This window comes from Lampris incognitus, chromosome 6 (genome assembly GCF_029633865.1).
Source record: "Lampris incognitus isolate fLamInc1 chromosome 6, fLamInc1.hap2, whole genome shotgun sequence".
Classification (NCBI taxonomy): Eukaryota; Metazoa; Chordata; class Actinopteri; order Lampriformes; family Lampridae; genus Lampris; species Lampris incognitus.
In genome coordinates this window covers 6,872,135-6,898,655 of record NC_079216.1, presented here as the reverse complement: position 1 = coordinate 6,898,655, position 26,521 = coordinate 6,872,135, and the positions used below count along the sequence as shown (strand labels likewise).

General features: G+C 54.0%; 1 long non-coding RNA gene across 1 annotated transcript in view; it reads right to left on the bottom strand.

The window, feature by feature from the left end:
- Positions 1-23,294, bottom strand: part of LOC130114812 (uncharacterized) — a 99,403-nt gene extending 76,109 nt beyond the window's left edge. The window contains exon 1 of the long non-coding RNA XR_008810425.1: positions 23,098-23,294. This is a non-coding gene — a long non-coding RNA (uncharacterized LOC130114812). The remainder of the gene's footprint in view (positions 1-23,097) is intronic.
- Between the last annotated feature and the right edge of the window lie 3,227 nt (positions 23,295-26,521).

Genomic DNA, 26,521 nt, shown 5'->3' with positions numbered 1-26,521 from the left:
GGATTTAAGAAGACACAAGTTCTGTACAGATTTAGACACCAATCAACCTTGAAAAGTATCTCCCTCCATTAACACATGTACACAAGGACACCAAATCACAAAGTGAAAAAAGCAACACACACACACACACACACACACACACACACACACACACACAGATAGATGGAGACGAAGACACACATTCACAGACTGGAAAAAAGCAGACAACCCTACACAAATAAAACAACAACAGCGAAGGGACAGGCAACACAGACACACAAAAACCCACAACACACGGACACACACACACGCTTTGCCCTTGGTTGAAAGTCAACCTGGTTGACGGTCGCTGGCTCTGATAGGAGTCTGGCCACCGGAACGAGTCACTAACAACCCCAAGAACAGCCGCTCGCCAGGCTGCTTGCTCCGGTCTGATAGGGGGGCGGGGGGCGGGGGGGGGACGGGGAGAGAGAGAGAGAGAGAGAGAGAGAGAGAGAGAGAGAGAGAGAGAGAGAGAGAGAGAGAGAGAGAGAGAGAGAGAGAGAGAGACTAGGAGGGGAAAGTGAATGTGGCCTTTGATAAAACACTCACAGAGGGATAAAAACGGAGCTGGAAGTGGCCAGCCTATTAGCGTGTGATAGAAAGAGGAGAAGACGGAGAGGGCAGGAGGAGCACGAGTGTGTGTCTGTGTGTGTGTGTGTGGGGGGGGGGGGGTAAATCAATGTCCTTGTGTGATGTCCCTGACCCCGCTGGCCTGCGAGAGGAGCAGTGTGAGGCACGGCGACCCCTCCCCCCTCAACCTCCCCTCCCTCCCTCCAGGTGTGTGAGGTCGGAGCGGGGTGGGAGCGGAGTCAAGGCGGAGCGCCTCCTCTCCTCCGCGGCTCCCAGGCTGTCTGTCTGAGCCCCGCTAATCAGAGGACTTAGCTGCTGCCCTCTCCACGGGCGCCATACCTTCTAATGAGATCCCCGCCTTTGATTCCTCCGCCCACCTAGAGGGGGAGTCTGACCATGCGCGCGCGCGCGCGCGCGCGCACTTTCGCCAGAGGTCGATCGACACATGCACGAAACCCTCCGACCACGAGGAAGAAAAAAAATAATAATGAAAAGGAGGCGAAGGAGGAAGAGGGTGAAATAACGAACACCACCACGGCTGCGGGGTGTCGTGCACGTCCGCGCACACGCCCGCGAGCAACGGCTAGCAACAATCGACAAGCCGGCCAATCAGCATCGCACACATATATACGTACGCGCGGGTCGAGCCCGGTCCAAGGACAACGGCGGCTTGTTAGGACGCCGAGGCGAGACGGGATGCAGACAGGCCTCGCTCACAGGTAGAATTGAATTATTGATCGGTCGACAGATTTGCGTTATGAGGAATTCATGAGTCCGCGCCCCCGCCGCCCAACTCCCTTAGGCAAATAGTGCGCGCGTGCGTGTGCGCGTGCGCAGAGACTCCCTGTGTTTGTATGTACAGGCGTGTAGGCCGGTGTGTAGTAATTCTGGTTGCGGTGATGCAAAACCTTTTGAAACAGGTCGGTGCTCCCTACCGCCGCTCCCTCTCTCCTGTCGCTCTCCGACTCAGATCGGCCAACGCCGCTCTGCCGCTGCCCGATCTGAGTCGGTCGGGCAGCGGCGCGGTCAAACGTTATTAAAGGAAGTTTGGTAATGCAAAGGAATTGCGAACGTCGCGAGGAAACGACTTCCTCGCGGCGGTCTATTTCGTCGCCTACCAACACGGGGCTCGCCGGTTCGAATCCCCGCGTCGCCTCCGGCTCGGTCGGGCGTCCCTACAGACGCAGTTGGCCGTGTCTGCGGGTGGGAAGCCGGATGTGGGTATGTGTCCTGGTCGCTGCACTAGCGCCTCCTCTGGTCGGTCGGGGCGGCGCCTTGTCGGGGGGGGGGGACTGGGGGGAATAGCGTGATCCGCCACGCGCTACGTCCCCCTGGCGAAACTCCTCACTGTCAGGTGAAAAGAAGCGCCAGTTCATATCAGGCTTGGTGAGGGTCCGCCTAGGAGGCTGCACATCCACAGACCGACAGGCAAAACGGTTTTGTTAGGTAGGTTTTTTAGCTCGAGTGCTGCACGTTAGACACTTTTTGTCCCGTATTTCCGGTTTAATCGACTTGGGCGCTGCACCAGAGTCTTATAACGGCAGGACAAGCGCTGGTTTTTCTGTCCGTGTATCTGTCCAATGCTAATCTTGCACACTACTGCCGGGCCTGTCGGCCTAATTATTTTTGTGCACAGCCATGACTGTACTGATCAAGGACCTCCCGTGGTTGCGGTGACACAGAACCTTTGAAAAACCTGTTTCATACCGTAATTGAGTGGTAACTCCTCAGCCGGGCTGTCGCCTGAGTCCGAGCACCGGAGGACAGGAGCTACGCCTGGCGGAGATCTGCACTCTACTGAGTGCACTCTGCTAGTTGTACACGTATGTGTGTGTGTTCAGTGTACGAGTCAGTTCACGGACTCGTGTGTGTGAGCTTGTCCTGGTGTTGGCGCTCAAAACTCGAAAGACAGGTGAGATAGTTGTGGACTTCAGGAAGTACCCAGCCTCACCCGCCCCCATCACCCCGTGTGGCTCCCCAGTCCACACCGTGGGATCCTTCCGCTTCCTGAGCTCCATCAACGCCCAAGACCTCGAGTGGGAGCTAATGTTCAGCTCCCTTCACCAAGAAGCCACAGCGGGGGGAAGCACTTCCTGCGGCAGTTGAAAAAAGTTCAAGCTGCCAAAGCCGATGATGTTGCACTTTTACACCACCGTCACTGAGTCCATCCTCGGCTCCTCCGTCACCATCTGGTACGCTGCTGCCCCTGCCAAGGACGAGGGCGGACTGCAGCGTATCGTTCAGCCCTGCTGAGAGGATGATTGGCTGCAATCTGCTGTTCCTCCAGGACCTGTACGCCTGCAGGACACTGAGGCGAGCAGGACAGATCATGGTCAACCCTTCCCGCCCGGGCCAAGGTCTCTTCAAAACACTCCCCTCTGGCGAGAGGCTCGGGTCTATAAAAACCAGAAGCTCACGCCACAAGAACAGCTTCTTCCCTACAGTAGTAGGCCTTTCTAACAAGCCCCCAGACACCCACAGATCCTGATACTGCCCCCACCCACCACACCCACCCCCTTCTATCTTCCCGACCGTGCTCTCTGTATAGGGACACCCTGCATAGAAACTGCACTACCCTGTAAATAACTCTTATTCTGAACATGACTTTTCCCCCCCTTTTTCACCCCAATGGTATCCGGCCAATTACCCCACTCTTCTGAGCCGTCCCGCTCTCTGCTCCACCACCTCCACTGATCCGGGGGAGGGCTGCAGACTACCACATGCCTCCTCCCATACGTGTGGAGTCACCAGCCGCTTCTTTTCCCCTGACAGTGAGGAGTTTCGCCAGGGGGACGTATCACGTGGGAGGATCACCCACCCCCCCCCCGAACAGGCACCCCAACCGACCAGAGGAGGCGCTAGTGCAGCAACCAGGACACGTACCCACATCAGGCTCCCCAGCCTCAGACACGGCCAATTGTGTCTGTAAGGATGCCCGACCAAGCCGGAGGTAACACGGGGATTCGAACCGGCGATCCCCGTGTTGGTAGGCAACGGAATAGACCGCCACGCTACCCGGACGCCCCTGTAAATGACTCCTTCGTGTTTCAACTCTACACCGGTGGTGATTGAACCTTGCTTTTATTTGTATTTTACCTTGTGTGTGTGTGTGTACATCTATATATATATATATATATATATATAATTTATTATTCTTTCAGACGTTTATCTTTATTACTTACTGTTAATCTTTCCATCTTGCACCAGCATACCGAGACAAATCCCTTGCATGTTGTCGGCAATAAATAAGACTGATTGTGATTGCACTCAGACATGATGGAGCAAACAGCGAATCGATTGGGGATGGCAGGGGCCGTGCATGCAGAGGGCCGGCCTCGCCTCGCCCCGCCCTCCCTGGGCTGAGAGGCTTTTAACTGCTCACCCGCTGAGTGGCTTTTTCATTAGCAGCCGGACTACAGCACATCCCCCGACTCTCAATACACATCGATGGGGAGGGAGGAAATGGGATTCTTATGTGTTGGAGCGCCACAGGTGGGGTTGCTGCTCCCTGAGACGCCAGGCTTCCCCGCACGGCTAGAAAACCTAAGAGAAGAGCGTATTCCACTTCCGAGCGTGGCTGTTCGGACGCCCCGGATCTCAACCAGAAACCTTTCAGCGCCTCCTCCTCCGTGGTGGTGAGGTGTCGCAAGTCGAGGGGGGTTCATCCAGCTCCCTCGAAAATAGGTTGATGGCCTCAGACACCAAAAGCCACGGGTAACGCGTCATAAATCAAAGCGAAATGACTGGATCTGGCAGTTCTGTGTTGGAACCGGTTCTGACTTGATCAAATATCCGGATTCGATAAGTTAAAGGTTAAACGAATCTATTATTGAACTCCCCCCCCCCAAAAAAAATCCAGTTGCTGCGGCCGTACTAAAACCACATGCAGCATTGTAGCAGAAAGGTCACCGACCCTTTACTGTGGAATCAACGTGTGATGACGTCATACGGGGTCATCTCCGCCCACACGGCCAGGCAGCACACTTCATTCTACTTCCTCCCGACATCACGTCGCTCGGTAAAACCAAGCCACAACATCTGTGATGGTTAATCAGCAAATTCTGTGCTTGATTAGTTGGCCCTAGTTTGTCATTTTCTGGTTTCTGCGTTGAGCCGGGACTGGGAGGCGTGGCGAGGGCCCACCGAAGGGCCCACAGGCTGGGGACAGATGAGGTGAACAGGTCTGCACAGGCCAGGGCTCTTCAGACCTCAGCTGATCAGCTGTTCCTCACAGTTTCTTCTGGGGAAACGTGCTACACTTGCTAATCTCGCGGGGCTCTGGTGATTAGCGTTGCTTTGTTTACATCTTAGCTAGCGAACAGATGCGCAGATTTAGCCGTCTGCTCTGAGGGGACTCGGTTTTGTTTTCGAGTCGGAAGGTGGGGAGGCGCTGTGAAGACCCAGCAGGACTGAGAAATAGTTTGGTTTTTCTCCCCCCCTCCCTCTTTTTTACTTTTTGTACCCCACCGGTACGCACAAGAAGAGACGGGCTTCACATATGGCGAACTGCACATCAGACACAAAGGGGTTTGTGAGGACATCCAGACTGAGACGACAACAGACCGGCAGAGAAAACACAAACATCAGCTGGCAGGTGGTGTTTAGTGGTGGTGTAAAGTGGGTGTGTAGATTTATAGTGGTTCTGGTGTTTGGTGGTGTATGGTAGTGGTGTATGAGGGTATATGGTAGTGATGCATGATGGTGTAATGGTGGTGGTGGTGTATGGTAGTGGTGGTGGTAGTGGTGTATGGTGGTGTACACTAGTAGTGTACGGTAGTGGTGGTGTATGGGTGGTGTACGGTAGTGGTGGTGTATGGGTGGTGTATGGTAGTGGTGTATGATGGTGTAATGGTGGTGGTGGTGTTCGGTAGTGGTGGTGTATGGTAGTGGTGTATGAAGGTGTACAGCAGTGGTGCATGGTGGTGTACGGTAGTGGCGGTGTGTGGGTGGTGTATGGTAGTGGTGTATGATGGTGTAATGGTGGTGGTGGTGGTGTACGGTAGTGGTGGTGTATGGTAGTGTACAGTAGTGGTGCATGGTGGTGCACGGTAGTGGCGGTGTGTGGGTGGTGTACGGCGGCTGTAAGTGTAGCTGCGAGCGCGGAGAAAGGGAGCTGGAAGGGAGGGGTTTTAATGGAGGTCTTGAGAGAGGCGGATAAATGGCTACTCTGGCCGGGTCCCTCCACCCATCAGCACCGCTCCACCGATAGGAGAGGCGAGGCCGGGCTGACACGGCCTCCTGCGCCCCCGTTTCGCCTCGATCCGTTATGGGGAGCACGGCACACTTCTCCCCTCACATCCAGTTGGGAAAGGAGGAGCGAGGAGAGAGAGAGAGAGAGAGAGAGAGAGCTAGCGTAGAGGGCCGGGACCGGGAGGTGGGAGGTGGGGGGGTGGGGGTGGGTGGGGGGGATCCCCACTGGCAGCGAGCTCGCTGTAAACACTGTGACTGCCGGGCGGATGCGGCTGCTTTTCACCGACACACGCCAGGCCTGGCTTGTTGTGTGGCGAGAGGAAAGACAACACAGAGACGTCGGTCTGGGTAATAAGCTCCTCTCGCCGCCGCAGCGAGCCTCCTCCTCCGGCTAACGACTGTAATTAAAGGGTTCCTAGCGCCGCGGGGGGATCGGTGACCTCGGATCTGCCACGGACACCGCGCGGCTCAGATGCCGAGCTTCTGCAGCGGCGGGCGAGCGGCCACACCGCAGAAGACTTCAAGATGGAGAACAAATGGCGGGCGGGCGGAGCGAGCCTTGTGAGGCCTCGTGGAGACTTGACGTGTCGCCCCTGCCAAAGGGACCCGTCGTTCCGTTTGTCTGGGAGCAGACGCGTCAGTAGGGGGCGCCCCGGCGGCTCACCTGGTCGAGTGGTACCACGTAAGGCTGAGTCCTTACTGCAGCGGGCTGGGTTCGAGTCCGGCCCAGGGCCCTTTGCTGCATGTCCTACCCTCTCTCTCTCTCCCCTCTCTCTCTCTCCCCTGATGATGGCCTGGCGGCCTGTCCAGGGTGTCTCCCCGCCTGCCGCCCAGTGGCTGCTGGGACGGGCGCCAGCATCCCCGCCACCCCCAGAGCAGGATAAGCGGTTTGGATGATGGATGGATGCGTACTCTATTAATCCCCGTGGGGAAATTCCCCTCTGCGTTTAAGCCGCCCTAGCTGTGCAGCCAGGAGCAGCGGGCAGCCGCCGTGCAGCACCGACTCCAGCCCACTCTTGCCATGCCTTGCTCAGGGGCACAGACGGGAACCCTAACATGCGTGTCTTTCTGATGGCGGGGGGAAACCGGAGCACCCGGAGAAAACCCACCGCAGACACGGGGAGAGCATGCAAACTCCACACAGAGGACGACCTGGGATATGCCCCCCCGCCCCCCCTCCCAAGGTTGGACAACCCCGGGGTTCGAACCCAGGACCTCCTTGCTGTGGAGCGACAGCGCTAACCGCTGGGGCCACCGTGCCGCCCATAAATGTGTATCTCCCCGTTGGGGGAATCGAACCCCGGTCTCCCGCGTGACGGGCAGGGATACTCGCCACTATACTAACGAGGAGTGAGAGCTCCTCCTCTGTTGCTCTCCCTGAGGTGTCCTCCTAGTTTTCTCCTTGTTACAAGGTTTTTAGGGAGCTGTTATCTGATGTGAGGGTCTATTAGGACAGGATGTTGTGTTGCTGTCAAGATCCCTGAGGCAAATTTTGTCATTTGTGATATCGGGCTATACAAAATAAAACTGAGATTCCTGTCTTGTCTTGCTCTTGTCTCTCTCTCTCTCTCCACTATCACATAAAGGCGGTAACTGCCCCCCCCCCTCACCAAAAAAAGAGGTGTAACAGGAGAACACCAAGCAAAACACAGTGCCACAGGACAAAACACAACACGCATTTGTGTGGAAAAAGGGCAAGTCAGTCTCACGAGGGGGTGGGGTGGGGTGTCCTGGCAAAATTCCCAAGCTGGCTCTCTCCATCTGGCCACCTAATCATCCCCCGTGTAATTGGCTCAGTGATTCCTCCCTCTCCACCCCAAGCGGACGTGTGGTGAGCGTTCCGGTGCAAAATGGCTGCCGTGCGTCGCCCGGGTGGTGCTGCACACTGGTGGCGGTTGAGGTGAGTTACCCCCTTCAGTGTGGAGCGCTTTGGGTGTCTAGATAAAGCGCTGTATAAATATGGTCAGTTATCCATCCATCCACCATCCAAGCCGCTTATCCTGCTCTCAGGGTCGTGGGGGATGCTGGCGCCTATCCCAGCAGCCACTGGGCGGCAGGTGGGGAGACAGACTGGACAGGCCGCCAGGCCATCACACTCACACACACACATCAGAAACAACACCACCCATTAAACAAACCGGTGAACAAACTCCTACAACAGCAAAACAACAAACGCTAGAAACGCCGAGATGGCGCCTCAGTTTAGCCCACCTAAGAGATGGACAGAGCTCGAGCCAGGGTCCGAGGCTGTAATAAGTAAAAAAAAAAAATTTTTTTTAAAATGATAATAATCACGAGAACAAAACTCAGCCTCGGCAGACCCGCCTGTCAGGAGACGGCCTCGAGCCCCGGGCGGGCCGGAAACGCCGGGATTCATTTCCGGGTATAGGCAACGGGACACCGGCGAAGAAGAAGGAGCTCGAAGAACGGGCCTTTGAAACGGACAACAACAGAAAGAAAGCGAGTCGAGTCACAAAAGGGGGGGGAACGTGAGTAACCGGAAACACGAGGGAAGCTGAAGTAGAGAGCAAGACCGGGTCCGAATCCAGCACGTGGCTGGACCGGGTGTGGCCAGGGTTCCCGGCTGTGCCCAGTTTCTTACAGGGATCGTCAGCGGTACTGTCTGTACTATGAATTACTGGGGATCGCCTGTTCGAATCCCCGTGTTACCTCCGGCTTGGTCGGGCGTCCCTACGGGCGCAATGGGCGTGTCTGCGGGTGGGAAGCCGGATGTGGGTGTGTGTCCTGGCCGCTGCACTAGCGCCTCCTCTGGTCGACTGCTGGGGGGGGGGGTAGCGTGATCCTCCCACGCGCTACGTCCCCCTGGTGAAACTCCTCACCGTCAGGTGAAAAGAAGCGACTCCACGTGTATGGGAGGAGGCACGTGGTGGTCTGCGGCCCTCCCCGGGTCGGCAGAAGGGGGTGGAGCAGCGACCAGAAAAGGGGGCGGGGGGTTAAATATATAAATAAATAAAGGACAATACCTTCCACTCATATCTTGGGATGCCTGATTTGAAGGAGAACTGTTATTGCACGTATACCTGTTCTGTTTACCTGTTGACTCCCCCTCCCCTTCCATCTGTTTCTATATGTGGACGTCTCTTGTTTTTCTACTGACAGCTGAATTCACAGAGACCGGATTGTGGCCTGCTGCAAGCTCTATCTGCCCCGTCTCAAGGTCCGATTCACGAGATACCGTATGAATGATATCGCAGTGCAAACACGCCCATAAGCTCTGCAGCCGAGCGCCGTTCGCCCTGGTTTTGCGTCTGGTTGCAGTCATCCGTTTGGCCGAGTATAAACGGTGGCTTTGTGCCAAGAACACGGTAGGCAGCTTCAGTATCACCCCCAGTGTCATCATGCGTAGCAAGAATTGTTTGACCTGGCAACCTGCGTCTGCCGAGGAATTTGGTCCCAGTTAAATGACAAACTGATATCCTCTTTCGACATATCCGCTCACGAGCACGCCTGGCGTGGCTCACAGCCACGGCCGCCATGATCGCTGGAAAGTCCAGGCGTCAGTTACCACCAGCTTTCTGAGGACGCCAGTCGTCTTCCCTCTAACTGCGTGTGGCTATTCACGACGCTGTTTGCGAATTGGACTTTTTTTCTGTGCAACGAGGCTCATTTGCATAGAATGGGGCCAATTTTGCGCCAAATGTATGCACATTACCTAATGTAAGTGTGTGCAAATAGCACTGGCGCAGTTAGGGGTGCATTTCCCCCTTTGAGGGCACTTTGAGAATTACACGGTTTCTTTTTGTCTTCTTTGTGCAGGTTTAATGGCCGCAAAAGCTGTGCAGTCCTTCTGTGAATCCCCCAGGGAGTGTTTTGTCTTAGTAACAGTTATTTGGGGTTGCATGTTCTCCCCCTGTCTGCGTGGGTTTCCTCCGGGTGCTCCGGTTTCCTCCCACAGTCCAAAGACATGTAGGTCAGGTGACTCGGCCGTACTGAATTGTCCCTAGATGTGAATGTGTGTCGTTCCTGTGACGGTCCGGTGGCCTCTCCAGGGTGTCTCCCTGTCTGCCACCGAGTGACTGCTGGGATAGGCTTCAGCATCCCCCGCGACCCTGAGAGCGGGATGAGCGGTTTGGATAATGGGATGGAGAACTGTGCGCTCCCCATTATGCCTCGCGGCGCTTGGCCGACCAATTGTGTAACTTCAGTGACGTCGATAGTCACCTGATCCAGCAGCCCAACCGTGTCAAACTGATCACTCAGTCAGTCACTTCCGAACATGATCGCTGAGTCAGTCAGGGACATTTGCGTTTGCAGGGCCGGGCAGAAGGAGGCGAAAAGAGGGGAGCGAGAGCTGGTAGACTGATAAGAAGGGGAGTTCAGGAATGGAACGTGCGCCGGGGAAGAGTGAGACGTTGATAGCATCAACAGGAAATTGTGAACACCGGGGTGGGCAGTTCCCCATAAACAATGCTCCGGCCCGCTGCTGGCCTGATTCTGTTCCAGCTGGTCGACAGACATAGCTGAGATTCCTGCAGGTCTCCAGAGGGGCATAACAACAACAGTCTAGACACAGCCAGGGCCAAGGTGGAGGCCTTGGTCGTGCTAACCAAACATAACCTGTGTTTTTTTTATCCCTCAGGAACTGACCAACACCAACCAGTCCGACTCAAGACCACATCAACAAAAAGAACAAAAAAAACCCCAGAAAAACCCCCTGCCAGTGAGCTGACCCAAAGTGGTGTGGGGTTATAAACCAGAGGACGTCCGCAGCGGCTAATGCTAAGTCACGTTAACAGTTCAAATGCTAGCATAAGCCTTTCTGTCACTTTAGACATGGGGAGCTGAGCCTCCTCACAAGCCCGAGTAAGTAAAGGAATCCCAGGGAGACTTGTTTTACTAGATCCCTGATGGACCGCACGCCACTGAAAGGGCACAAAAGCCGATATGACTTACAGAACATGAAGGCAGATTGAGGGGACTGCAACGGCTCATCTCCATCTGCTACATCATCTATAGAGATGCTGATCTGTGTGGTGGGGAGCGAGGCGGGAGACAGTGGTCCGTCTTTAAAACCAAGGACTCAGAGATGTAAATCTGACCGCTGGTAATTTTAGCTTCTGGCACTGACGTCAAACACTACCTTCAGATCTCCGCTACTACATCACTGATAGGTGTGGATGCGGCGGTGCAGCAAATAAACAAGAGCAGCATGGATTTACACAGTCCCCCCCCCCCCTCACTGAAGGGGCTTGGTGAAGTTATCTTATTCAATGCTGAAATTATATCCGGCATTGACAGTTTTTTTTTGTGGATTCCCCCCCCCTTTTCTCCCCAGTTGAACCCAGCCCCCCCTGCCGATCCGAGGAGGGCTGCAGACTACCACATGCCCAAGGCTCAGCGTTTTCGGTTTTTACCGATTTTCACCGAAAAATACCCAGATTTTTTTTTGTAAAGGAGCAGATCAAAAGTTGTTCCTGTTCGTGTGAGGTTATGTACCAGTTCCCTCTTGTGGTGAAATTCGGCATGCTGGACGGCTTTGAAAAACGCTGAGCCTTGCATATGCCTCCTCCGATACATGTGGAGTCGCCAGCCGCTTCTTTTCACCTGACAGCGAGGAGTTTCTCCAGGGGGACGTAGCGCGTGGGGGATCGCTATTCCTCCCCCCCGAACAGGCGCCCCAGAGGAGGAGGCGCTATTGCAGCGACCAGGACACATACCCACATCCGGCTTCCCACCCGCAGACACGGCCAACTGTGTCTGTAGGGACGCCCGACCAAGCCGGAGGTAACACGGGGATTCGAACCGGCGATCCCCTCATTGGTAGGCAATGGAATAGACCGCTATGCCACCTGGACCGGGTAGACCACGTAGAAGATGTGTGGACTCATCCACAGTTACGTGGGTGGATGTAGTCTTTTCATTATTCAGTGCTGAAGGCTACAGCGCTGGAATTCCACATGGAAACAAGTGTCCTTGTGCATATTTTCTATCCGTAGTGAATTTACGACAGCACCCAATTCACAGATACGCAAAACATGAATGATTTTGCAGTAGCTCATCTTAACGGTTACTGCCTGGTGTCTCCCTATAAAGATGATGGGCTGTGTTGTGTTTTGCATCTTCATCACAGCAGCCGAATCAGGGAAAAGATGGCGAACTTGAAGGAGCTGTTGTGTCTAGCAAGCAGAAGTGGAAGAAGAAGCTCATCGAGGACCTTTTTGTTCGGGGCTGGGGAGAGTGTAGAATGGCTTCATGTCAGATGGCTCTCTGGTTCTCGGACTGGACAAACACACGTGTAGTTACCGGTATCAACGTGACGTCGGTGGGTTAAACAAAAACCAGGATCTTCAGGATTGTAGATTCCTATAAGACAAAGAGACGAATGTGGGGAGAAGATGCCGAGGGTATAGAAACTGATCGGTATGAGTAAAGTTTCTTTTTTTATTAACACATTCAATTGTGCGGACATTTGAGGGTGTCCGGGTTCCGTTGCCTACCAACACGGGGATCGCCGGTTCGAATCCCCGCGTTACCTCCGCCTTGGTCGGAGCGGGCGTCCCTACAGACACAATTGGCCGTGTCTGCGGGTGGGAAGCCGGATGTGGGTATGTGTCCTGGTCGCTGCACTAGCGCCTCCTCTGGTCGGTCGGGGCGCCTGTTCGGGGGGGGGGAACTGGGGGGGGGGATAGCGTGACCCCTCCACGGGCTACGTCCTTGTGGTGAAACTCCTCACTGTCAGGTGAAAAGAAACGGCTGGGGACTCCACATGTACGCGGTAGTCTGCAGCCCTCCCCGGATCGGCAGAGGGGGTGGAGCAGCGACCAGGATGACTCGGAAGAGTGGGGTAATTGGCTGGATACAATTGGGGAGAAGAAGAAAAAAGGGGGAGGGGGTTGTGCAGAGATTCGGTCACGTGAAACACCATCCCCCTCCAAAATAAAACCCCATTATAAATAAACTGTTTTTGAAACCGTTGTCACTTCCAGTGGGGAGATTTGCTGAAGGTCAACCTGGATGGAGTGAGTTGCTATAGAGGTGTCAGGGCGGCCCAGCCAGACAGCACACGTTAAAGGGTCCCATACCCGACAGCACCGGACCCGGCCAGGGTCCAGTCTTACATCCCACGCCCTCTCGTAACCCTCTTTCTAGGACCGGTGACACTGGCAAAATCAAACATCACAATATTTCTGACTGAATACCTCGAGATCTCTGTGAAGATGTGGTGTAGAAGACTACTGGTGCTTCCATGAGATACCTCCCAGCAGAACGTGTAGCTAAATGACCATTATCTGATCATTTATCCAATGTGGATACGACACCTTCATAGTTCGTGTCACTAAAGCGGTGGACTAAGATCAGAAAACCGTCTCACTTCACTGTAATGCAGCCTTCAAGACCAGGGAACGACAACACTTCAGTTCCATCACCATATTACCACGACCACAACCCCACGACCACACCTAGTCTCGTGTCACCAGGTCCGCGTCATATCCCGATATAACCCAGCTCCGGACACCTTTCCCATGTGCGGTCTAAATAAAGGACAAAATGTTAGGGAATTCATCTTTGGAAACTTCACCATAAAGAAAGCCGCACCTGAAACACCATCCGTTTTGTCTCTCCATCTTCTATCTGGCCACGTCACTCGTCTGCCAGGTTGAAGCGACCTTGGCTTCCAGCTGCTGCCGGTGAACCGACCCCTTCATGCATCTGTCACACACCCGTCCTGCCAGGCGCCCGTGTTTGGCGCTTGATAATTAATGGCCTAGCGAGCATTTTAGGAAAGCACAAGAAGAAGAAAAAACAAAAAACAAAAAAAACAAAAAGAGAAGGCCGGGGGCCAGCGTTCAACAGCCGCCACCGTATTAACATGAAGCAGCTGGACCCGGTGTTAGCCCAAAAGCAGAGGTGGTAATTAAAAATGATCCTTGCAGGGGTAAATTGGTCAGTTTGAGGATTAACTGAAAAATTACTCACACGGATGGGGAAAAAAATGGATTGCGCCCTCTGGAGCTTGGCTGGGATGAAATGGCGCTCAAAGCCGTGGGGGGGGGTGGAGGGGGGTGGGGGTTGGTACCGCAGGTAGAGATTGGGGCCCTGCACATTTTTTAATGAATTGTGCTGCAACTCAAGCCGGTCTCGGTCTGCTCGCAAGTCAAAAGCCTCTTTGTGGGGGAGTAACTCATCTCCCGCCGAGCCAAGTCCCGGAAAGGCGCTTTCGATTCGCGCCGAAAGGAGGCGTCAGCTCATCTTCATCACGCGCAACTCTGCGAGGCCTGGCGGCCTCCCTGTTCAGCGTAGGGCCGAGATCTGGACTGAACATCGCCCGGTCAGCACGCCGCCGGTGTGAGGCCGGAACAACCGACTTCCCTCCAACGTCTGCGAAACCTTTTGGGTTTTGAGAGGTATTATGTGCCAGAACTCAATTACCCAAGAAGAGGAAGTAAATTAGCTTCCTGCACGTTAGCGCTGCAATGAGCCGGGAGAATAAAGCATCTGACCAGGATTTCCCAGGCAACACGTGAAGGTGACCCTGAAACCAGACTTGTCTGTGCTTGGAAGGTTGTTATTTGTCAGATTCGTCCTTTTCTTTTACACGGGGTCCACGAAAGTCCAGTTTCCACCGGCGGCCTTAGAGGGCCGGGCCCCGCCGGACATGTCTCCCCCCGCCAGCGAGCACCGCTGAAAAACCCTCGCCGTACCGTGTGTGGTGTAGGTGTGTGCGCGCGTCAACCTGTCACTTCGGCTGCCATGGGGACATGATGAGAGGGAGATCGAGGCCACGTCTGCATTGTGTGTCCATCACCGGCGTTTTGAGTCCACAGTCGCGCCGCCTCAGCGCCACTATCAGGCGGCCCTTTGGACGTGTGGCACCTTTTAAACGGCAAAGAGGATCATTTATTTCCTCCCTTGTCACGTTCCTCCGTCTGACTCTGTGTGAGGGTGGGGGTGGGTGGGTGGAGGGGGGGGGTGAGCCGTGGCAGTTTTAAGGGACAGTTGAGTGCCAGGCCACAATGAAGAGCTATGGGTAGCGGCAGTCAGGGAGCCAGCATTAGTTGGCAGCAGAATGGAGAGAGGTAGACAGAGAGAGAGGGGGGGGCGGGGGGGGACCACAGTGTGTCCAGAGCTCGTGGGGGGTGAGGGGGGGGGCATGGGCTAGGTGAGCACCAAGGTTGTTTAGGGGGCAAAAATAACACCCTGCAGAGATGGGCTCGGTGCAGCGGGGCAGGTTGAAGGTAAGGGGGGGGGTGAACTTCAGGCAGCTGGATGGCGGAGTGCAGCCAGGGAGGGGATTTGAAGAGGGGGGGGGGGGGTTCTGGGGAGGGGTTGAAGGAGGCATGCCGGGCCGCTACCTCCCAAAACCAGTGTGTTACCCACGGCCAGATGCTGGAGGGGGCTAGGCCCGCCGTTGCTACGCCGGCTTCGTTATCTGCTGGAAAACCGCGAGTACAAATCCGCACTAACCGTGTTGCCCTTCCACCTGCCGTCATGCTGCACTTCACCGTCCCGCTGACTTTAACTCAGACACGTTCAACCTTGGCGAACTTTGACCCCTGAATCCGTCTGACAGAAACAGGTCCCTAGAGTGGACACCAAACATGGGGGAACCTCTCACTTTTTCACAAAAGGCAAACAAAACAGAGGTTGCGCCGTTTAACACGTCACAGGAAACCAGAGCACGTGGTATACATGCTCATTAAGCCATTGCCGTTTTAGCATTTGTCGCTATAGCTACCTGGCTAGCCTGCCGCTTATGTGTTTCAGTTGCGGCTAAAGGCTAAAGGCTAACCAGCTACCTATATAGCCAACACCACACAGACAGCGCTAGTGTGCCGTTTACAGTGTGGACAGTAGCGTGTCAGTGGTCACGTGACCGTTCGAATGAATGAATGGTTGAACGATTTATTTATTTATTTTTGGATTCCCCCCTCCCCCTTCCCCGATTGCACTTGGCCAATTACCCCGCTCTTCTGATCCGGGGAGGGCTGCAGACTACCACGTGCCTCCTCCCATACGTGTGGAGTCGCCAGCCGCTTCTTTTCACCTGACAGTGGGGAGTTTCACCAGGGGGACGTAGCGCGTGGGAGGACCGCGCTATTCCCCCCGGTTCCCCCTCCCCCTCCCTGAACAGGCGCCCGCGACCGATCAGAGGAGGCGCTAGTGCAGCGACCAGGACACATACCCACATCCGGTTTCCCACCCACGGCCACGGCCACAACCAACTGTGTCTGTAGGAACGCCCGGTGATGATTTAGTTTTAACAAGTAAATAAGCAGGATACATGACATACAGGTAAGCCACTGCTGATGAGTCAGCAACAAATCCACACATCACACTCAGTGAGCAAACATCAGATTATTTGTCACGTGTTGGAAAGGAAGGGCGTAGGAGGAAGTACACGCTTATTTTGTCCTACCACTCCTCACCTACTCCTAAGTTCATTCAGCTACTACACATTTCAAACTCACCTCCCACTGGTGCTGGGTAGCTCACATGCAATGCAAGTTGTGCTGCACAATACTGTAACGTGCATGGATAAGAAGACACGCTGGACGCTGGCTCGCGGGTCTCACCCATTAGTCGAGCGGTTAGCGATGTCTCCTGCGGATGTGTGTTCTTGTCGTTTGGATGTTTGTGTTCTTGTAGTTTGGATATGTGTGTTCTTGTAGTTTGGATGTGTGTGTTCTTGTAGTTTGGATGTGTGTGTTCTTGTAGTTTGGATGTGTGTGTTCTTGTAGTTTGGATATTTGTGTTCTTGTAGTTTGGATATATGTGTTCTTGTAGTTCGGATGTTTGTGTTCTTATAGTCTGGATGTGTGTGTTGTTGTGGTTTGGATATATTCTTGTAGTTTGGATGTGTATGTTCTTGTAGTTTGGATATATTCTTGTAGTTTGGATGTGTGTATTCTTGTAGTTTGGATGTGTGTGTTCTTGTAGTTTGGATATGTTTGTTCTTGTAGTTTGGATGTGTGTGTTCTTGTAGTTTGGATGTGTGTTCTTGTAGTTTGGATGTTTGTGTTCTTGAAGTTTGGATGTGTGTGTTCTTGTAGTTTGGATGTTTGTGTTCTTGTAGTTTGGATATATGTGTTCTTGTAGTTTGGATGTGTGTGTTGTTGTAGTTTGGATATATTCTTGTAGTTTGGATGTGTGTTCTTGTAGTTTGGATTTGTGTGTTATTGTAGTTTGGATGTGTGTGTTCTTGTCGTTTGGATGTGCGTGTTCTTGTAGTTTGGATGTGTGTTCTTGTCGGTTGGATGTGTGTTCTTGTAGTTTGGATGTTTGTGTTCTTGTAGTTTGGATGTGTGTTCTTGTAGTTTGGATATGTGCGTTCTTGTAGTTTGGATGTGTGTGTTCTTGTAGTTTGGATGTGTGTGTTCTTGTAGTTTGGATGTGTGTGTTGCTGTTTGGATTTGTGTGTTGTTGTAGTGTGGATGTGTGTGTTGTTGTAGTTTGGATATATTCTTGTAGTTTGGATGTGTGTGTTCTTGTAGTTTGGATGTGTGTGTTCTTGTAGTTTGGATGTGTGTGTTCTTGTAGTTTGGATGTGTGTGTTCTTGTAGTGTGGATGTGAGTGTTCTTGGTAGTTTGGATGTGAGTGTTCTGGTAGTGTGGATGTGTGTGTTCTTGTAGTTTGGATGTGTGTGTTCTTGTAGTGTGGATGTGTGTGTTCTGGTTGTGTGGATGTGAGTGTTCTGGTAGTGTGGATGTGTGTGTTCTGGTAGTGTGGATGTGAGTGTTCTGGTAGTGTGGATGTGAGTGTTCTTGTAGTTTGGATGTGTGTGTTCTGGTAGTGTGGATGTGAGTGTTCTTGTAGTTTGGATGTGTGTGTTCTGGTAGTGTGGATGTGTGTGTTCTGGTAGTGTGGATGTGTGTGTTCTGGTAGTGTGGATGTGAGTGTTCTTGTAGTTTGGATGTGTGTGTTCTGGTAGTGTGGATGTGAGTGTTCTGGTAGTGTGGATGTGTGTGTTCTTGTAGTTTGGATGTGTGTGTTCTTGTAGTTTGGATGTGTGTGTTCTTGTAGTGTGGATGTGAGTGTTCTTGGTAGTTTGGATGTGAGTGTTCTTGGTAGTTTGGATGTGGGTGTTCGTGTAGTGTGGATGTGAGTGTTCTTGGTAGTTTGGATATATTCTTGTAGTTTGGATGTGTGTGTTCTTGTAGTTTGGATGTGTGTGTTCTTGTAGTGTGGATGTGAGTGTTCTTGGTAGTTTGGATGTGGGTGTTCGTGTAGTGTGGATGTGAGTGTTCTTGGTAGTTTGGATATATTCTTGTAGTTTGGATGTGTGTGTTCTTGTAGTTTGGATGTGTGTGTTGTTGTAGTTTGGATGTGTGTGTTGTTGTAGTTTGGATGTGTGTGTTCGTGTAGTGTGGATGTGAGTGTTCTTGTAGTTTGGATGTGTGTGTTCTTGTAGTTTGGATGTGTGTGTTGTTGTAGTTTGGATGTGTGTGTTCTTGTAGTGTGGATGTGAGTGTTCTTGGTAGTTTGGATAGTCCCGGATCCCAGTGGGGACGGCAGGCCTTCTGACAAAACGCCAGCGTGGACAGGAGACTTCCACCGCGTTGCCGCCATTTAAACTGCGTTTTCAAGTGTCACTGGGTTGAGTGTGGATGGATCCCGAGCTGAGGGTGAATAAAGACAATGGAGTAAAGTGGGGAGGTGTGGAGTGGTGGGGGGGGGCGGCGGCGGGGGGTGTCTTGGCCGTAGGCGATACAGACAGAGCCGGTGAAGGGGGAGGAATGGGGGGGGGGTCGGGTAAAGGATAGGTGGTGAGGGAGTCATTTGGGAGCGGGGCCAGGAAGTCCAGGGGCAAAAGGTGGCAGCTGTGAGACCCCCCGAGGAGATAAAAATCAGAAATCCATCTCGGCGTGACGCCTCCTTCATCACGGGATAATCCCCTCCCCCCCCCCCGACATAAAAAGATGAGCCCATCGGCAAGCCGAGGGAAACCTCTGTTCCCCCCGGAGTCGGCGCTCCCTGTGCCGAGCAGACACGCCCTTTACACACGTAGGTCCGCAATACTGGGCGCGCTTCAGATAAAGCAGGAGGTGCAAGGTACTGCGTACAAGCCTGGCCAGGCATGTGTGCTCAGACCGACACACCCTCTCCACGAGAGATAAGGCGGGCTGCAGAAGGCCCAGCCGACGTACCCCCGTAGACCGACACACCCTGTGTTTCTGTGCCGGATCCGTTCGCCGCCGCGTCCCTCTCCACGAGAGACAAGGCGGGCTGCAGAAGGCCCAGCCGAAGTACCCCCGTAGACCGACACACCCTGTGTTTCTGTGCCGGATCCGTTCGCCGCCGCGTCCCTCTCCACGAGAGACAAGGCGGGCTGCAGAAGGCCCAGCCGACGTACCCCTGTAGACCGACACACACGTGCGCAAGCTGTTGAGCTTGGCACTAAAAGGAGCGGGGCGAGGAAAACCAGCCGCTGCCAAGGGGGGAGGGGTGGGTGCGGAGGGTCAATCAACAACTCCTGCGGCACGCAGTTTGCTGCGGTTTTGGTTTTGCTTGCAAAGCCGATGGAGAGGAAGCTCGGGATGGCTTTTCGCTCACCGGGATTATGGCTTCACATCCAATGGGGAAGGGGGTGGGGGGGGGGGTGGGGGGAATAAATGAAAATGATCAAATTCAGTAATCCAGGCAACAAAAGAGTCAGGAAACTGGTTCGGATTCAAGTGACCTATCGCGGCCTTCTCCGAAAGGCAGCGCTCGCCTCCTCCTCCTCCCCCCCCGCCGCCGCCACCACCACAGACGTCTCAGCTATCCCACCGAACCGTCCGACACCGAGGAAGAACAACAAGACGAGCCGAGGCCAGCTGAGAAATATGTAGAAGCTCGGGCGGTCGTGCGGTTGACAAAGACCTACAGCTCAGCACGTATTAGGAGAGGGGGAGGAGGAGGAGGAGGGAGAGGAGGAGGAGGAGGGCCGGGAGAGGAGAGAATTGTGCAAGAGCTGACCTAGAGGAAATTTTCTCACTAAGGAAGTGTCCCTTTTTCTCTTTTTTTTTTCTTCCCTCTTTTGTTGTAGATCCAAAAATAATGAAAATGGAAACCGCTGCAAACGTGTATTTCCACTGCCAGTGGTCTCCTCGTCTGGGCAGTCTTTCCTCAGCAGAGAAACAAAATTAAAAGAAGAAAGAAAAGCGCGCCCCGGAGGTGCCGGCTGTGCTCGGGAGCCGCTCCGGTATTGCGGGGTTATGAGCTCGCATTAGTCTTTCGGGATTTGCTAAATGAATACTGAAATGTGAGCACGTGACCGGGACGGGGACTCTACCCTTCTTCTCCCGTTTGCCCCGAAGGGAAGGGGAGAAAAGGGGAGAGAGAAAAGAAAAAAAAAAGGCACTCGGCTGTTATGATGAAGAAGTGTGGTATGCCTGTCTTCTTCACCCTTGTAGGGAGACGGGGAGGAAAAACATTTATCACTGCTCTCCTCTGCACAGATAAGGGGTCTCTATTTATTCAGAGTGCAACAGATAAACCTGGGAGAGGAGCGGTGAGGGGCAGAGAGAGCGAGAGAGAAAGAGAGAGAGGGAGACAGAGAGAGACAGAGAGAGACCGAGAGAAAGAGAGAGAGGGAGACAGAGAAAGAGAGATAGAGAGAGGGAGACAGAGAAAGAGAGAGAGGGAGACAGACAAAGAGAGATAGAGAGAGACAGAGAAAGAGAGATAGAGAGAGCGAGAGAGAAAGAGAGAGAGGGAGACAGAGAAAGAGAGATAGAGAGAGACAGAGAGAGGGAGACAGAGAAAGAGAGAGAGGGAGACAGACAAAGAGAGAGAGGGAGACAGAGAAAGAGAGATAGAGAGAGACAGAGAAAGAGAGAGCAAAAGAGAGCAAGAGAGACAGAGCGGGAGAGAGACAGAGCGAGCGAGACAGAGAGCGAGAGAGAGACAGAGACAGAGAGACAGACAGAGACATAAAGAGAGAGAGACAGAGACAGGGAGAGCGAGAGAGACAGGGAGAGCGAGACAGAGCGAGAGAGACAGAGTGAGAGAGAGAGAGAGAGAGAGAGAGAGAGAGAGAGAGAGAGAGAGAGAGAGAGAGAGAGAGAGAGAGAGAGAGAGAGAGAGAGAGAGAGACTGGGAGAGAGAGAGAGAGCGAGAGAGTGAGAGAGAGACCGAGAGACAGACAGACAGACAGAGACATAAAGAGAGAGAGAGACAGCGAGAGAGAGCGCCACAGAGAGCAACAGAGAGAAGGAGAGAGACAGAGAGAGAGAGAGAGACAGAGAAAGCGAGAGAGCGAGAGAGACAGGGAGGGGGAGTGAGAGAGAGACAGAGAAAGCGAGAGAGCGAGAGAGACAGGGAGGGGGAGAGAGAGCGACAGAGAGAAGGAGAGAGAGACAGAGAGAGAGAGAGACAGGGAGGGGGAGAGAGAGCGACAGAGAGAAGGAGAGAGAGACAGAGAGAGAGAGAGACAGGGAGGGGGAGAGAGAGCGACAGAGAGAGAGAGCGAGAAGGGGCGATCAAGGGTTTGGGGGTACGGAGAGGAAACCGTCTCCATGAGCAGATGGCCTCGAGCTGAAGCCCAGCTCCGCTCAACTCAGGGTGCCAGGACAGTAGTGCACAATATCATCATCATCATCATCATCACCACCATCACCATCATCACCACCATCATCATCACCACCACTACCATCATCATCATCATCAGGAATGTCTACGCTGCATGCTTATATATGCACACATACATAATGACGTCACCCTGCACGCATGGGGGCACGCTGACAAACTAAGGTGGCAGTGAATGAGCGAAGGGGAGTGAAGGCGAGAGGAGGCGACACACTGAAGCATCTCAGCCTCAGCTTCCTCCTGGAGAAGCCTGCTGAAGATGACGGGCCGTCAGTCAAATCAGCCCCCCCCCTCCCTCCCGTCCTCGCGAAGTCCCATCCTGCTGTTCCGTTTCATTTGGACACACGTCAAATTGTGGAAGTTTTGCCTTTCTCTAAATGCATCCCCCCTCCCCCCCCTCCCCCTCCCGCATGGGATGTTTAAAAATCCAACCGAGGAACATCACACCGGTTATTGTTCCCAAATAATACTTCCCTCTGTTATTCCCGAACTCTCGCGTCACGAGAACTTTCCCTTGACAGATTCTCATCCGCGGCCCTCCGGCCAACAAGATGGTGTATCCTGACATGACAATCTCCGCGTCACATCCCAATACAGCAACATGGAATGCTGTCCTACAACCTGCACGGGATCCTGACACCACCCACCCCACCCACCCCCCATCTATAGCCCCGTGTTAGCCGACACCATCCCCTGCCAATCACCCCCCCCACCCATCCCTCGCCCCCAGCCCCCCAGCTCTAATCCCTTCCCGCTGGGAGAAGGTTTGGATAAGGTTATTCCTGGGGGGGGGGGGGTAATTCCCGGGAGACACAGCATCCCGTGTACAGTGGCTCCGCTCGGAGGGGAGGTGGGAGGCGGTTCATAATATAAAAGGACAGTTTAGAGAGAGACAACAAGGAGGCACAGTGATGGACAGAGGAAGGAGCCAGGGACAGACAGATACAGACTGATGGGACGTGAATGGTGCCTCTGTCCTCCTTGTTCTCCACAAAGACATGAAACACGCGCACACGCACACGCACACTCACGCACACACACAGGAGACGATGCTCACTCCTCCTGTTCCTCCAGCTGCTGGGTGTGCAGACCTACTGTGTTGGGAGGCGGAGACCGCGTTGTGTCGGTGATACCTGCCTTTTGCCCTGCGGCCAACACACTTCCTCGCGCCCGCGACCAGGAGGTGAAGAGGCCGGGGCGGGCGGGGAACACGAAAGGAGGAAAGTGTTTCTCCCCCCCCCCTCCCCCTCTCTCTCCAAGTGCTCCGAGGGGCCAAGTTTCAAAGTCAAACATAAACCAGCAAAAAAAAGAAAAAAAGAGAGAGACGAGTTTCAGGAGGCGTCCGCCACGCGGGGAGGAGGAGGTGCAGCTTCGATGCTGCACGGGGTCCTCGGGAGTTGGAAGTTTAAACAGTCGGTGCACAGCGGCTCTGACAGCCGACCACACGCTGGGGGGGGTGTTTATTTGGGGGGGGTGTTATGCACAAAAACACTCTCGCCGAACCACTTCCCCTATTCTGCAGCCCACCGCCGACGCGCTCGCGCGCGCGCGTGGCGAGGTGAGCGCGGGTCGCGAGTTAGAGAGCCGGCTGGAAAAGGCTTCGGTCGAAAATGACAAAAAAAAAAAACGCGACGCGATCGAGACGCCGAACGGAGAGCCGCGCAATCCGCGCGCACCGGCGGTGTCGTACCACAAGGTAACACACGCATGCACACGCACTCACACGCACGCACACGCACTCACACGCACTCACACGCACGCACACGCCAACCTTCCGCTGAACTCACCTTGAGGGGAACGAACCAGCGGCAGTTTCGCACGGGCGTGAACAATCCGACATCTCGAGGCTCCTCCGCAGGAAATAAAGCGAGCGGTCCGCGCGACAAGTTCACATCCTGCCGCCTCCTCGGCTCCGGGGGGTGGGGGGTCGTCGGGAGCTCCGGGGGGAGGCGCTATTCCAAGGAGACGCGCTGCTGCCTGCCCGGCGGACCGAATTCCTGCTTGGAAAGACGGCGCGGACAACTCATCACACAACAAGCGAGCGAGCGTGAGAGAGCGCGAGAGGGAGGGGGAGAGAGAGAGGGGAGGGGGGGGCCGCTGGCAACTACCGGAGTCTGTCTCCCCGCCCAGGTGCAGAGTCACATGACGGCTCTCCAGGTGCGCGGCTGGCGGCGTTTCTCTTCTTCTTCGCCACACCTGTGGGGGAGCCGCTCGCTCGGTGGACGTCGCCAACCAGGAAGCGGGAGAAGCGCGCGCGCCGACACTGAGGAGAGCGCGACGCGTCCTCGTGGAAGACGAGGAGGAGGAGGGACCCTGACCCCTCCCACCCCGTCGCGCGGCGGGCGCCACCGACCACCGCCGGCGGAAGTAGAGAACTGGAGCGAGTTGTGTCGCGCGCGCGCCCCCGCGGGGTCTTCCAGCTCCTGCTGGACGGGTGTCAGTCACAACGCGGGGTTTCCGCTCCGGTCTCCTTCATCCAAACCTCCTCCTCCTCCTCCTCCTGCACGCTTAAGGCGCGCGCGCACACCTCTATATACAGCTGTATAAGGATGAACATTGAACACCGCCTGTAGTGACATAAAGACGTGACGTGGTTCTGTTTAAAACACACGCATCTAAACACACGCATGTCGCAGCGCATCACTGGCAACTTCCGAGGATGGGAACTTGATTAATTTCTAATAAAAAAAGAGGCTTTCCAATCTTCTTTAGTCGTTTACAGAGTCCCGTGCCCCCCCGACCCCCACCCCCAACCCCCACCCCCCACACCACCCCCACAACAAAAAGCCTTTTGCAGCAGCCTTGTTATCCCTAATCGCAAGACAAGTTATAATTCTCAAAATCAGAATTATAGAGGTTTGCTGTTCCTAGGCAACATTACAATCCAGCGTGATCCCCCCTCCCCCTCCACCCCCCGCCGCCCCCCCCCGCCGCTGCCTCCTTGTCTGTTCCAGCTTAACAGATAGTGCGCCGCCGTAAAGCCGCGCTTTTACCGCCCTGCGTGCGAGTGTGCGACGTGCCGAACAACCCCGTATGTTTTGGCGCGTCTGCCTCCGCGTTGCTGCAGATTTATGACGCGCTTCAGTCCGGGGGGGGGGGCGGGGGGGGTCTGAAAACTTTCGCTGCCGGCCCTGCCCGAGACCACGCGTTTGCCATCACGCAATGTGTTGAATGAAATGTTTATTACCCCCCCCCCCCCTCATATCAGACGACACTGCAGTTCGGCACAATAACTTTCATGAGCCCCCCACGTACACACCGCGCACACACACGCACACGCACACACACGCATCTCAGGTGATGTACTACGGCTATGTGTCAGGTCTTGTGTGTGATTTATGGGCATGCAAATGAGGCTGTCTGTTTGGGGAGACGGGCCCCGGAGTGGCGATGTGGGAGTGCGCACGTGCGCGCGCATTCTTGCGTATGTGTGTGTGTGTGCGTGTGTGTGTGTGTGTGTATTGGTGTGTGTGTGCATGCTCGCATATGTGTGTGCATGCTTGCATATATGTGTGTGTGTGTGTGCATGCTTGAATATGTGTGTGTGTGTGTGTGTGTGTGTGTGTGTGTGTGTGTGTGTGTGTACGCCTGCATATATGTGTCTGTGTGTGTGTGTGTGCATGCTCGCATATGTGTGTGCATGCTTGCATATATGTGTGTGTGTGTGCATGCTTGAATATGTGTGTGTGTGTGTGTGTGTGTGTGTGTGTACGCCTGCATATATGTGTGTGTGTGTGTGTGTGTGCATGCTCGCATATGTGTGTGCATGCTTGCATATATGTGTGTGTGTGTGTGCATGCTTGAATATGTGTGCGTGTGTGTGTGTGTGTGTGTGTACGCCTGCATATATGTGTGTGTGTGTGCATGCTTGCATATGTGTGTGCACGCTTGCATATATGTGTGTGTGTGTGTGTGCATGCTCGCATATGTGTGTGCACGCTTGCATATATGTGTGTGCGTGCGTGCGTGCGTGTGTGTGTCCGTGTATGTGTGTGTGTGAGTATGTCCCCCAAACGCTGACACAGGCACAAACGCCGGCAGAGACGCACGGAGCAAGATGGGGGAAGATGGCCTTCACAGATCCTCACGTTGACTGATGAGATCAAGGAGAAAGTAGGCCACGCCAGACAAGTGTCAGGCAAACAGACAACCGGAGGTGCCGAGCGAGGGGGAGACAAACGCTCCCCCGCCACAAATAGAGCCGCCACAATGGAGAGCGGCCCGCCAGCCACAGCGAGGTTGTTTGCGGGCCCGAGTTCAACCCGTCCAAACCTGTTTGTCTTAAGAGTAATGAGGCTGCCGACTCCTGGACCCCGGCTCGCCCGGGGCATGTTGGCAGCCATGGAGGCCCATTCACAAGCTTGCTCGACTCACTGAAGTGAAATATAAGTCCGCGTCGGCCTGCGTGGGGCTGGGCGTCCACCAAACCAGCTGGTTTGCTTTTGGAGGCCTCGCGTTGCCCGAAAATGATGATTCATCGCGGTGACGCGGCGGTTTCCCCGGGCAACCGCTCGTTATTAGTCTGGCCACCCTGCATTAAGGTGGTCATGTAAGCTCTCGGAGTGTTTACACACCACCTAACTTACCCGATAACCAGGCGTTATTATGAGCCGCTCCTCTTAATGGGGGGCTTATGGAGAGCCCATGCTCTTCTAATGGCCCACCAAGCTTCATTGCGTCCCGTGTAGCCAGAGAGCCGCCTGTCTGCCGTGTGGATAGACTGCCACCTGCTGGCGATAAGGGGAAGGTCATGAACATTTTTGATGACCTTGTTCTGCAGTCGTGTGAAGCCGGGCTAAGGGAGTTTTTCTGACCCCAGGGTGGATTTTCAAGAAATAAACATTAAAAAAAAAAAACAATTATCGTATTTGTTACAGTTGGGTTGTGTTCACTATGAAACAAAGATTTGTGTCTCAATGGTGACATTTGAATACTTTTTCAGTACTGCTGAAAATTCAAATGTGCCAGAATTTCAGTGTTGTGGGCGTGTCCCCAACCCAGACCATTAACTCCCCCTCTATAACAAAGTCATAAAAACGGTTAAATTCATTAAAGCTTTACTTTGCATTTTCTCATAATAATTTAAAAAGACATATTTCAAATTCACATGGTTTACACGTGTGCAATTTGCACATTTTTATAGTTAAATATGGCTGTCCATCATACGTTTGTCATTACGTCACACCCTACATTTTAGAACAACAGCGATTT